This window comes from Salvelinus sp. IW2-2015, linkage group LG33 (genome assembly GCF_002910315.2).
Source record: "Salvelinus sp. IW2-2015 linkage group LG33, ASM291031v2, whole genome shotgun sequence".
Lineage (NCBI taxonomy): Eukaryota > Metazoa > Chordata > Actinopteri > Salmoniformes > Salmonidae > Salvelinus > Salvelinus sp. IW2-2015.
Genome location: NC_036872.1, coordinates 6,303,378 through 6,315,545, shown reverse-complemented (window position 1 = coordinate 6,315,545; position 12,168 = coordinate 6,303,378). Strand labels below are relative to the sequence as shown.

The 12,168-nt window shown below is 39.3% G+C and overlaps 1 long non-coding RNA gene across 5 annotated transcripts in view; it reads left to right on the top strand.

Annotated features, from left to right (window-relative positions):
* Positions 1 to 6,295: 6,295 nt before the first annotated feature.
* LOC139023620 (uncharacterized) overlaps positions 6,296 to 12,168 on the top strand; it is a 71,301-nt gene continuing 65,428 nt past the window's right edge. Inside the window, exon 1 of one of the 5 annotated variants that reach the window (XR_011474773.1) lies at positions 6,296 to 6,346. This is a non-coding gene — a long non-coding RNA (uncharacterized lncRNA). Of the gene's footprint in view, positions 6,347 to 6,606; positions 7,534 to 10,224; positions 10,501 to 12,168 lie in introns of those variants that run through there. The other 4 variants (XR_011474772.1, XR_011474774.1, XR_011474771.1 and 1 more) reach the window with 4 other exon arrangements.

Here is a 12,168-nt window from a genome sequence, read left to right as displayed (position 1 = left end):
GCAATGAATCACGCTTCACCATCTGGCAGTCCGACAAATGAATCTGGATTTGGCGGATGCCAGGAGAACGCTACCTGCCATAATGCATAGTGCCAACTGTAAAGTTTGATGGAGGAGGAATAATCTGGGGTTGTGTTTATGTTTATGTTTCGTGCCAGGCCCCTTAGTTCCAGTAAAGGGAAATTTTAACGCTACAAAATACAATGACATTCTAGACGATTCTGTGCTTTCAACTTTGTGGCAACAGTTTGGGGAAGGCCCTTTCCTGTTTCAGCATGACAATGCCCTCGGGCACAAAACGAGGTCCATACAGAAATGGTTTGTTGAGATCAGTATGGAATAACTTGATAGGCCTGGACAGAGCCCTGACCTCAACCCTATCGTTGGTTAACATACAGTACCAGTCAAATGTTTGGACACACCTACTCATTCAAGGGATTTTACTATTTTACTATTTTCTACACTGTAGAATAATAGTGAAGACATCAAAACTATGAAATAACACATATGGAATCATGTAGTAACCAAAAAAGTTTTAAACAAAACAAAATATGTTTTATATTTGAGATTCTTCAAAGTAGCCACCCTTTGCCTTGATGACAGCTTTGCACACTCTTGGCAATTGCTCAACCAGCTTCATTTGGAATGATTTTCCAACAATCTTGAAGGAGTTCACACAGATGCTTTTCCTTCACTCTGCAGTCCAACTCATCCCAAACCATCTCAATTGGGTTGAGATGTTACTTGAACTCTGTGAAGCATTTATTTGGGCTGCAATTTCTAACAAATGTATCCTCTGCAGCAGTTGTTACTCTGGGTCTTTCATTCCTGTGGCGGTCCTCATAACAGCCAGTTTCATCATAGCACTTGATGGTTTTTGCGACTACACTTGAAGAAACTTTCAAAGTTCTTGAAATGTTCCGTATTGACTGACCTACATGTCTTAAAGTAATGATGGACTGTTGTTTCCCTTTGCTTATTTGAGATGTTCTTTCCATAATATGGACTTGGTCTTTTACCAAATAGGGCTATCTTCTGTATACCAACCCTACCTTGTCACAATACAACGGATTGGCATAAACGCATTAACAATGAAATAATTTCCTCAAATTAATTTTTAACAAGGCACACGTGTTAATTGAAATGCATTCCAAAGAGTGCCAAGAGTGTGTAAAGCTGTCATCAAGGCAAAGAGTGGCTACTTTGAAGAATCTCAAATATAAAACATACTTCAATTTATTTAACACTTTTTTGGTTACTACATGATTTCATGCGTGTTATTTCATAATTTTGATGTCTTCACTATTATTCTCGAAAATAGTACAAATAAAGAATAACCCTCGAATGGTGTGTCCAAACTTTTGACTTGTACTGTGTATTTACAGAAAATGAACCAACGGTCCCCAGACAATGACTGCGAGAGTCTCAATTAATGTCTGGTGTCATTGAGCTACAGTGGCTTGCAAAAGTATTCACCCCCCTTTTTCCTATTTTGTTGCCTTACAACCTGGAATTAAAATAGATTTTTGGGGTGGTTGTATCATTTGATTTACACAACATGTCTACCACTTTGAAGATGCAAAATATGTTTTATTGTGAAACAAACAAGAAATAAGACAAGAAAACAGAAAACTTTAGCGTGCATAACTCTTCACCCCCCCCAAAGTCAATACTTTGTAGAGCCACCTTGTGCAGGAATTACAGCTGCAATTATCTTGGGGTATGTCTCTATTGGCTTGGTACATCTAGCCACTGGGATTTTTGCCCATTCTTCAAGGCATAACTGCTCCAGCCATTTCAAGTAGGATGGGTTCCGCTGGTGTACAGCAATATTTAAGTCATACCACAGATTCAAAATTGGATTGAGGTCTTGGCTTTGATTAGGCCATTCCAAGACATTTAAATGTTTCCCCACCACTCGAGTGTTGCTTCAGCAGTATGCTTAGGGTCATTGTCCTGCTGGAAGGGGAACCCCCGTCCCAGTCTGAAATCTCTGGAAGACTGAAACAGGTTTTCCTCAAGAATATCCCTGTAGTTAGCGCCATGCATCATTCCTTAAATTCTGACCAGTTTCCCAGTCCCTGCCAATGAAAAACATCCCCACAACATGATGCTGCCACCACCATGCTTCACTGTGGGGATGTTGTTCTCAGTGTGATGAGAGATGTTGGGTTTGCACCAGACATTTTCCTTGATGGCCAAAACTTAAATTTTAGTCTCACCTGACCAGAGTACCTTCTTCCATATGTTTGGGGAGTCTCCCACATGCCTTTTGGCGAACACCAAACGTGTTTGCTTATTTTTTTCTTTAAGCACTGGATTTTTTCTGGCCACTCTTCCGTAAAGCCCAGTTCTGTGGAGTACGGCTTAAAGTGGTCCTATGGACAGATACTCCAATCTCCACTGTGGAGCTTTGCAGCTCCTTCAGGGTTATCTTTGGTCTCTTTGTTACCTCTCTGAATAATGCCCTCCTTGCCTGGTCTGTAAGTTTTGGTGGGCGGCCCTCTCTCGGCAGGTTTGTTGTGGGGCCATACTCTCCAATTTTTTAATAATGGATTTAATGGTGCTCCGTGGGATGTTCAAAGTTTTGGATATTTTTGTATAACCCAACCCTGATCTGTACTTCTCCACAACTTTGTCCCTGACCTGTTTGGAGAGCTCCTTGGTCTTCATGGTGCCGCTTGCTTAGTGGTGTTGCAGACTCTGGGGCCTTTCAGAACAGCTGTATATATACTGAGATCATGTGACAGATCATATGACACTTAAATAAAGTCCACCTGTGTGCAATCTAACTAATTATGTGACTTCTGAAGGTAATCGGTTGCACCATTTCTTATTTAGGGGCTTCATTGTAAAAGGTGTGAATACATATGCACGAACCACTTTTCCATTTAATTTTTAATTTTTAGGAAACCTTTTTTTCTTCTTCATTTTACTTCACCAATTTGGACTATTTTGTGTATGTCCATCACATGAAATCCAAATAAAAATCGATTTAAATTACAGGTTGGAATGCAACAAAATAGGAAAAGCACCAATGGGGATGAATACTTTTGCAAGGTACTGTACTGCACTGCGAAAATAACTGGAAACAGCAACATAAAGTGTCTTTGCAATGCCTTGGGCCAAAACAAGCCAGTACAGCTTCAATGTACCTTGGAACAGATTCTACAAGTGTCTGGAAGTCTATCCGGGGGATGCGACACCAATCTTCCAGGAGAAATTCCGTAATTTGGCGTTTTGTTGTAGGTGGAAAACGCTGTCTCGTGCGCTGCTCCAGAATCTTCCCCAAGTTTTCAATTGGGTTGAAATCTGGTGACTGCCTATCAATCCACCCAGTGACCACTTGTGCTCTGTGGATTGTGGGGCGTAGCCAAAATAATGGCTTACCCAGCATTTTTATACATGCATGATGGGATATTCCACACCTGTGTGGAAGCACCTGCTTTCAATATACTTTGTATCCCTCATTTACTCAACTGTTTCCCTAATTTTGGTAGTTACCTGTAATATAACATAATATGGATGACACCACATTGAGACACGGCAATGGCATTTCTTGCTTTATTTCTTCCAACTGTTGCGTAGTGAGGTTACCAAATCATGGCATTGAGTCATGGGAACTCAATTGGCAGACTTTTATTTGACATTTACAGGTTTATTTCACTTCACATTCAGTGATACATTTTGCCAGCAAACATACATTTATTCTGAGCGTATGCAATAAAATAAAAAATGCATTATCCACATTTCGGAACGACTGAAAATAATTCCCCCATCAAACTCAAGGGAACAACGGTCACAGAGTACTAAAAATCACAGACAGCGTGAGCGGTTAATTCGAAGAAGAAGAAAAAGCATGTATTGAAGGTGCTTCATCATGTTCGTCTTACATTGAGAATGGTTGTAGCTATAATGGTTATGGAATGGTGGGAGAATGGTATAGGCCACTCTAACCTTCAATGTTCCTGGTGTAGCTCAATAATGTACTATTTCACCCTTTACCTGTCAGCCTGACAAACAAGAACACATGTCCCATGAATGGTTGGGGAGAACTTGATATCAAGAACAAGACATTTCAGGAAGACACATTTTAGCTTGTGATTAATTAGCTGGTAGAATTAATGTGGGGGTTTTTATCCTGAAAAACTTGATCTAAAATGGATGCAAATGTGTGAAATTTGAAACATGTGAAACCAATAAACTTTTACCCTACATCCAAATAAGGGAAGGAGTCGTTGGGCTATTTGCTACAAAAGAATTAAGCAACCTGTGCGCAATGTGAAGCAGAGAACTAAACTTCAAAGACATTTGGACAAAACAGTTGAAATACAATTGCGCAACCGACTGGGCAAAAACTGGTTGAATCAAGGTTATTTCCATGTCATTTCAACAACATCAAAAAAATGTGATGATATTGAATGAACGTGGGAAAACTGAGAGAATTTCGTATTTTTTGACTCAACTTTTACCCTACATCCAATGAAAGGGTGACATTTTTGTTGATATCGCGCTGAATTTACATTAGTTAATTCAACCAAATGTAAATCAAAACTGGACGTTGAACTGAGGTCTGTGCCCAGTGGGAAAGTATTGCTACAAGTAACTATTCCTGTCAACTGCGCCCCCAATCGCCATGTCTTTTTTTCCTCCATTTTCATAATATAATCTCTTAGAGTAGGCTACAATAATACAATAACATGCTATCATAAATCGAATGTGTCAATTAAAGGACAGATCCAGACCTAAGCCTATTTGAATTCCATTGCTTCATAACCTATTTATTTGTTTTAGTACATTGTATAGGTAACCTCGTTGAATTCACATGAATCAAGACTGAGTGAAATCATATAAGATAATTCGATATTGAAAGCACATGGATTATGTTACATAAAAACTGCCGTGACCTAGATTCGAACCGGGATTGCTGCGGCCACAGCGTGTGCAGTGGTGCAAGGAGAGCAAGTTGGAAAGGTAAACACGGCCGCTCAAGTCAGGAGCTAAAATACGCATTTTCTTCATATGATAAACAAGAGAGAGATCTGAAGTTTAATATGTGGAATTACTTTCACTTTATATATATGTAAGCTAATTAAAATGTTACTGATCGGAATAACGAATCGAATAAAATCAATTGACCCTAGTGCATGCGATGCTGAAAGAAGTGAACTGTTGTTATTTTAGACAGTTCATTGATACTTCACCATTAATTGAAATTGTAAAAATACATCACACGACAGAAAAATAATAAACGTGTGTAGGCTAATTCAAAGCGTGTTAAATCGAAGAATATCATATCCTAATAATAATAGTATGCAAACACAGAGCCATGTTTAGAAATAAATTCAATAAAAGCATAGGCCTATGGCTCAAAATCAGACATGAGAAGAATGACAATTAAATTGAGGAATAGCAGGCTATGCAATTCCATTGCAGTTTATTTCAAAACATGTTCGTTGTATTTACCCTTCAATTTAAGAAGAAAAACATTCCACCTAATGTAAAATTTGAAGGATGTGTTATTGGCTAGACATCGCTTTCTTTAGACGTGTATGGTCTTTTGTCAATCCATAGGCATTATTTTTGTAATAATTCGTTCGTTATTTAGGCTACCGACTTTGTGGTTTGCATGACCTTTTGCTGACATGATCTCGTTTGTTCCTAAACAAGAAATAATCGAAACGTTCCAAAAACTGGTGACCCTCAATATAACTACGTGGCACCTGATACTTTCTCCACAGTAACCACTAGATGTCGCCGTTTATTAGCTAAGGTACATAGTACATACACTCTCCCATCCTCAGTCCAAACCTCTAGCCTATCTCAACAGACACCAATATTCACAGACGCTGTATCATCAAAGCCACAAATCTCAATCAGCCTGGTAAATATCGATTCGTTTTCGATAAATAATCACGCTGGACATATTTTGTTAATCAATGTCGAATTGAGGTGGCCTATACTGATAAAACAGAGTAGCCTATGCCTGGGTTTAATAGTAATAACTAAATAAATAATAGCCTACTAAAACACTTGTGATAATCATAATCATAATCATAATAATCGTAATGCAAATATAAATAATAATAGCCTATTTGTTTTTCTGGTTGACGTTAAGTTGCAACGACGTTGAAACTATATAACTCACATTTTATATATATATATTGTATCGCCCTACAATTAAAAAAAAAATCATAAATCAAATCGCACAAAGGCACGCACTCAACCACTCTTTCATTCTCTCTCTCTCTCTCTCTCTCTCTGTCTCACACACTCACACACGCTCGCGCGCACACACACGCCAAGGAACTATTGGCTCTTCTTATCCAAGGCCTGTTTCGTCATGGTGAGATGCTTAAGATGTCTTTTTTCTAAAGATTTAAAGATCATTTACAATAAAGGACGCGTTTACGTTGTAGGCCTATTGATGAGGTTTGTTCGAAACTGAGCGCATAAACTGCAAAATCGTAACTTATTGCTACATTTTAAAGCAGGCGAAAATAGAAATGATTGGTTATTCGACATATAACTGGAAGGGGGTAAGATGTAAAAGAGACCGAGTGAATAGAAACGATTGGCCTCTCTTTCTCACTATAGGCTGACCGTGCATGTTTCATTAAACATATAATGAGGATGGTCCATGTAGACCACGATATGGAAGACGGGTATCACCAGTCGGTGTATTACCAATGATCTAGTTCCAATATGAAATCTGTGTCAGGCATAAATATGTATTCGATAATTGATTGATGACCACATTAAGATTATAATGGATTTGTATCGTTTTCTATCGTTTGCAGAAAAGCAAGCCATATAGCCTATAGCCTAATTGGAAAAATGTCGCAGTTTCTTCTCTATCGTCAAATTCGTCCCTGTTACATATGTCACTGATATAATAAGTGCAATGGCTATCTATTTTGAAATATCCGTGACAATTCAAATGCAAATTATTAATACGTCATTGCTTTTGTAAAAAATGGGTTTATGTTCACGCAGCTCTCTATTATTACACTTTGCTGTAGACTTTGTTTGGGTCTGTATCTTGCTTTAGCCTAACCGTCAAATAGGTGCTATAGTGTGATTGGAACTGCACATGTATCTAGTTCACATAGCTGACATGCCTCACTTGACATATTGGTTCAAGTGCGTCACACTATTCCATGTTACAAATTCGAAAAAGGGTGGTTTGGTTTTACAAGTGGCAAGAGCAATTGATGTGCAATAATCTTAGAATGCACGCAACCCCATGCGTGTTTGTCAAAACAAACAACTTGCAGGTCGATGACAGCATGTACCCTGTTTGGAGGGAAAAATCTTTACGTGTGCCCGTCTGACCACTTCTATTGGGTGACACATAAGAGGAGCAGTTCGGGAAAAGGTTCACTTTTGACGAGGAGGCTGAGTTACGAGTAGGGACTACGGAATCTCCAACGGCTCGCACAAATAAATTGGGCTGGAAAATTGGCGACGACTTGATTGAGAGCGCGTGCATAGCCCAGCAGGAAGATTTGAATGGTGATGTAAAATATAAGGGTAAGTTAAACGTATCTCGTTTAGCCTAGCCTACTATATATAATGTGTTGCAATTCGATTTGATACAGCAAAACGCTCATTCTAAACCAATCATTGTTTGTGATTTAAAAAACGATAATGTCTACTAAAAATTCAACAATTAGCTACTTCAAGACAATGGTTCATAAGTCAGTGTTTCATTCCGTGTGTAAGTGTGTGTGCCCGCGCGCTCCCGCAAACGCGGCCTGTGTGCGCATCATTAGCCAATACAGAGGAAATGTCGCCTGTACATAGCCAATAGAGATACATACTGTAAGGTGGGTTAACACTTAACATTATTCAGATTATTCAAATGACCATAGGCTACATGTAGCCTATATATTTTTGTTGTTGTTGTAAAACACAATCCCGAGCACCTTTCCTGGAATATAGGCTAAATATAAATCCAGGTATCCTCAGCATTATTATAGCACTGAATCCCTTCCATTGATTGGCTGCTAGAATCTTATACATATCTTTGTCGAGAACAATAATAATATTATATTTGACAGCTTTACATCATTAGTCAACTTACAAACTTTCTGTAGGCCTATTGCCTTATTTTAACCCATTATAATCGGAATAGTCCTTTTTTTCAGCTGATAGGCTATGTGAAATTCGAAATACTGTAGGTTAACGCGTGTAGGTGCGCGTCATCATCCATAAATATCCATTGCAATCACTACAACCTAAAGCAAACGTAACAGCATGGAAAACGAAGAATAGAGAAAAGTAAAGCAATGCAAATCTACCTTTTACATATGCAACAATATAAAAAATAATACGCACGCTGGAACCAACAGCATCGGAGCATTGAGAATGGCAGAGTGGCTCATCTCATTATGCATGGGCGATTTCCCAGGCAGAACCCTTGGTTTCTTCACTTGATGTCTCCAAAGCACACCGCTCACACACCCTCGGAGCTTTGTCAAAAACAAACAGGACAATGTTCGCTTTCCAAACGGCAATCAAATACCCAAGAACCGGTTGGGGGAAATTGCTCTGGCAGCGGCTAGACAGACTATGTAAACTGGATTTGCATATTTTGATGCACTAATTTCCTTGATGTATTTAAATATGGCTGCACGTAGATGATATGCTTGTCTACGTCATTGAACGTGACCTCGCTGTTAAACCAAAACGTGAATCTGGTTAAATCACATGGATATGCCTGCAATTAGGCAGGGAAAAGACTAAGAGAGCTGTAGGAAATGACTTTGCCCTGATATAAATGTAGTGTTTCACAAAAAAAGGACATACTTTATCTCCTCCAAACTATCAACAAGGCATTTGAACCTGTAATAAGCGTAGCTATGTTGATAGTGTAATAACAAATAGGCGATAATAGTTGTAGTAATAATACTAATAACAAGAAGAATTGCAATTCATTACATTACCTGTATTACCTATTGTAACTTGTTAGTAACAATACCAATATTTCCATTGTCTGTAGGCTAGATATGTAACAGCCCAAGCATATCATGGCACATGGTCCTTCCACACAGGGGTGTCATGCACCCCCAAAATCTAAGGGGGCACAAAGTACCTGAGGATGGCTGGGGGTGGAAGTTAGAGAATGTAGCATTTGTCAAACACTTGAAATAGCCTTTTCCTGCAATCTAGAGCCATAATCACTACGCTTAATTCTATATATAAAAAAATCTATTTTTCTGTATATCTAAGCATACCTCTTGAGCTGTAAGTATCCTACTGACTGGTGGTTATTTTAAAGAAACTAAATGTGCTTCTCTGCATATCTGCTAAAATCTTGGTAAAAGATTTAAAGGAATGTGAGTCTTATTGAGTACTTTTAGTAATTGCTTGCTTTTTTAAAGTCTACCAACCTTGCAAGTAGGCAGGCCAGCTAAGATAGTTAGACAAGCTATCTAACTTGATTGGTAGGCTGAAATGGCTTCTTGGTACAGGAGCTAGTTATGAGGTTGGGAGATTGGGAACCTATCTGAGCTAGCTAAAGCCAACTTCATAAAATTGCTGGGACACATCTGAGGGGGTCTGTGTGCCCCCTATGGGCACTACGCCTCTGCTTGCACAACATAGGCTAAAGAACAAGTTAGGGCCACACATTGCTTCCATCTTATAGCTGACTACTTTTTGCGATCTTCCGAAATTAATTTATCACAAGTTCAATTGGTACATCATTGTTACATTGTATAAGTCCTCTCATCATGGTGCGTGTGTGTTTGTGTGTGTGTGTCTGTGTGTGTGTGTGTGTGGGGGGGGGGGGGGGGGGGTGTATACAAATTAACTAAATCCTTAGGTGAAAACATTTTGAGTGGAATTATAAAATGTTTTTCCCACAAAGACTATGATGTATTACTGGCCTCCTTCAGTCTTGGTTTGGGATTGTATCAAACACATTATGTTCACCCTTTTGTCTGAACGACTGTAAATATGTTCCGTTTGTCATAACGCGTTAAAGGAGGGCCTGCAGCAAATTCATTACCGACCGCCATCACTCCGTAACCTGGTCTGGGAATGGGGGAGTCCAGGCCAAAAGACGAACAATGCCTCTTCAGTTCGTGCCCAACAACAGAGCGAGAGAACTTGTTTGAATTTCAGAGCACGTCCTTTCTCACAGAGAAAGGATGGACCCCCCCCCCCCCAAAAAAAAGAAGAAAAAAAGAACTTGCAGACTCTCACAGCTTCAACTGTGCACTTTCTATTTGGTGCCGCAGACGTTATGGGAAAGTTCGGTCTCCCTCTCCCCTCCCTCTATCATGTGCTTGGAATATGCTCAGGCTTACTCAGAGCAACTGAAGCACGCATAATGAACTGAGTATTAGCGGCAATTTTAAATGAAGTGACGGCCGAGGACGGCTGGATATTTGGGGGACTGTCCACCGGGTCCCACAGAACATATATCCTACCTGGGATGATTTCTGATTGCTGTGTCTGATTGCGGTGATGCTTCTTGCGCAATTTGAGGAAGTAAGTTCAATTTTGGTGAAAATCCCTTGACCGCGCGTAAAGTTTATGTAGCTTGATGTGCGTAAAAGTTACAGTAAAGTTGAATGACTCGGTGAATAATAGACTATATTCATTGGTTCTTATTGGCTAGTGGACGTAATGTATAGAGATAATTTGTTTTAGCTGAAGAGGACCATGTAGGCTACGATTAGCTTTCATATCTATTTGAGCAGTTGCAGTTCATACTGCTTCGTAGGGTTGTAGTGCTCTTCCCTGGCACGTAAATACATTTGGTCACATTTGGAGATTTTGTAGGCCTACGTAATTCGCTGAAATAAATAATCATGGTGAAAACTCGGAGCATTTTTCAGACTGTTTGCATGAGCTTGTCGCAACCACAGGCACATGCACAGTGCAAAAGTAGCCAACGCCTCTCCATGCATTGAGCCAAAGTGCGGACTTTGCGCAATGACAAGTTCAATTATTGGTAGATGGTTTGTGCAATAAGTTAAAACGGCCAGCTGTGATTATTAACTAACTGAGAATGTCTTAAATTGCTCCGAACATCAGTTTATAGTGTGTTATGCCGGGTCAAATTGAATGTAGGCTACAACGTATGCGTAAAGATTGGGTTGCACATCGTCTCATGATGAAAATTGGGTAGGCTACCTCTGTATCGTATCGTACAGACTGACAACATATAAAACCTACAGTATAGGATCACGGTTGCAGGCTAGTCTATATGTTGCAGGGCAAATGTTCCATGCTGTATGGCGCGCAAAAAGCCCAAGGTGGGAGAAATGTTTGCTTTTTATGTTTAAAACTCACTTCTGTTGAAATTGAGAAATAATAGTCATATAGATTATAATATTATGTCAGAACTATTGGGAAATTTCACTTCACTGTATATAGCACTTTGGTAGCCTACTGTTAAAATTGTAGGCCTATGTGGGGTTGTATGATACAACAAATGCGTGGTTGCGGCCTGTGTTGCCTATGTTCAGAACTTAGGGTTTACCCTAACCCTACCCTGATTTGCAAATACATTATTAAAAAGTATAAAAATAGACTTTAATAAATGGGTCACTCTGAAATGATACATAATTGGATAGAGTCGTGCATGGCGCATTCTTGGAGGGACATTTTATTAGTTCATTAGCCTTCAAATCTCTGTCAGTTGGATCAACCGGTGTCACTTCGAAGGAATTTTAATATCAAGGCTACCACTTATGAATACTTTAACTTGCAGTCAGATTTTAACCGCGTTCCAAATAATAACTGTGCTTAATAATTGCACAGGGCCGGGTTTCGTGATCATATAAACGTTGAATTTAGAAGTGTTTTGGCTGAGCAATTGGATGCCTTCCAACCTATTTGGGTCTTTCATGTTAGCACCTGAACGACATGTTTCAATAGGGCCAATACATGAATATAGCGCGCAGCAAAAACACAAGTGAACAGGTCCATGTCACGACATAGATGGAAATGAAAAACATTTCAGTTAACGTGCAAAGATTAGGCAATATCGTAGGCTATAGGGTCTATATGCAGTTAATTAGGCCTACCCGTTGTTTGTAAAATACAGATAATTAAATAAGTGACTACAAAGTCACATTTTGTGCGGATCATCTCTGCGTTGTGAAAATAACCCAAGTTTGGAACCACAATTAGTATAGCATGGAAATATCG